General features: G+C 33.2%; 1 protein-coding gene across 4 annotated transcripts in view; it reads right to left on the bottom strand.

Moving 5' to 3' along the window:
- Positions 1 to 1,530: 1,530 nt before the first annotated feature.
- Positions 1,531 to 1,863, bottom strand: part of LOC111965837 (glutamate receptor 2) — a 68,176-nt gene continuing 67,843 nt past the window's right edge. For 2 of the 4 annotated variants that reach the window (XM_023990177.2, XM_023990178.2), the window contains exon 16: positions 1,531 to 1,863. This exon is cut by the window's right edge and continues 202 nt beyond it. The gene's annotated coding sequence lies outside the window, so the exon portion shown is untranslated. The other 2 variants (XM_023990180.2, XM_023990181.2) reach the window with 1 other exon arrangement.

Below are 1,863 nucleotides of genomic sequence, written 5' to 3'. Positions count from 1 at the left end.
TACAACACCCAGAATGATAACAAGAGATTAGCTACTTTTTATTTAGAAAGAGTCCCAAACCCCCAAAATAAACAAGTTAGCACACATTCCATATACAAAATGTCAGTGAGTATAGTCTGGATATGTGATGATGAGGTTGATTAGATAACATACTGTTGTATTGTTCACCACAAAAAAATCAACAGTGATACCAATAGTACATTGCTCCCTTTACATATGTGAGAGGAGGTTATCGCATGTTAGATCAGGTTATTCAAATGCAAAAGTAACATTGGGCTTTCTGAAACTGTCCGTGGGTGCCTAAATCAGAGGTGTGTGTCTGTAAAAGCTGTTTCAAAGCTTCTGGGGGTTGTGTTGTATCCAAAATTGTAACGTTTCCTTGGAAACGTATCCTACAAATAACTGATATTGAAAATCTGTCGCCGCCAAATGATCCGCAATAATAAGTACTGCATGTAATTGTAAAAAAATTAAATAATAATAATTAGTGAAGGGTTGTACAATTTTAGAAGGTATTATTTATACTTGTCATATAAAATATAAAATATATATATATATATTATGTCTAGTATCCTATTTCCAGTCTCAAACATTTAGTCTCACAACTTCAACATTAAAATGGAAACGCATATAGTCAACATTTAAAAAGGAAAATGAAATGAAATAATATGTATTGGAGGCAACAACATGCAACTAGTGCTATTTTACACTCAGGCTAATATAAAGTCTGTGGAGTTAACTTGAAAGCTGAAGAGAAAAAAAAGCTGTTGAAATATCACTGTCTTAGCCGTAGAACTGTACAAAACGTCTTAGCCATAAAACTGTTACAAAACGTCTTAGCCATAAAACTGTTACAAAACGTACAGAATGTATTGCCTACATTCGCTTGGATGACAGTGACTGATTATATTAGGACTATATTCATACCTACATTTTGGCACTCTTTACCTATTTGGCATTTTTAAACGACCATGTTGACCATTATGTATGTTTCTTTTCCTCTCACAGCAAAACATATAATACAATAGAGTGAGATGTCATGGACTGGACCACTACCCTGGTCTTTGACAGAAAGAAATACAAACAGCAAAATACTTCAAAAAAAACAAATAACAAAAAAGAATCATTATTGTGCCACCCACTTGAACAAGTAAAAGGCATAGGTAAATTATTGATTTTAAATGTCAAGCATTGCTAAGTATTTTATATCAACAGCAAATGTTAAAGAATAAGATTTACAGGAAAGTTTATAATAGTAATAAATTACATGATTTAAACATTTCAACCCCATAAGCAACATATTGGGCTTTTAAATATGGAACTAGAAGATGTTAAGCTATTGTTATTTCACTATACTCACACATTAATATGTTTATATTCAACCAGTATGTAAGCAGGATTATTTAAAAGCCATTTTGTGAAAATACATACAAATATTTTTTTCCATATAGTTTTTCTTCAATTTTCAAAAAAAAAAGACATTTCACATCTCAATGCAAATTAAGTCAAGTATGCTTGAAGGATCTCGGGGTTGGCGGTGGAGGCTACAGAAACATAACTTCCCCCTAGTTGAGATGACAGAACTCCCATTAGCAGCTGTTACAGTCAATAAAGCCTCCTAATACTCAGATAGAGATAGTAAATGATGATGTCACCGGTTTACAAAAAAACGACTTCCCTTTTTATTCCGAGATTAAATTCCATCGAGAGGGAGAGTATTTTGTTTAGTGAGAAATAAAGAGCGAAAAGAAGGAAACGTCTTCATGCCACCATAATGTGAGGACCCTTGAACCATTCAACGAAGACCGAGAAAAAGAAAGTGTGAAGAAAGAGGGGCAGGGGAAAAGACAAAAACTGTTCTAT

Source organism: Salvelinus sp. IW2-2015, linkage group LG6.2, assembly GCF_002910315.2.
Source record: "Salvelinus sp. IW2-2015 linkage group LG6.2, ASM291031v2, whole genome shotgun sequence".
NCBI classification, from domain to species: Eukaryota; Metazoa; Chordata; class Actinopteri; order Salmoniformes; family Salmonidae; genus Salvelinus; species Salvelinus sp. IW2-2015.
This window is presented reverse-complemented; position numbering and strand designations above follow the sequence as displayed.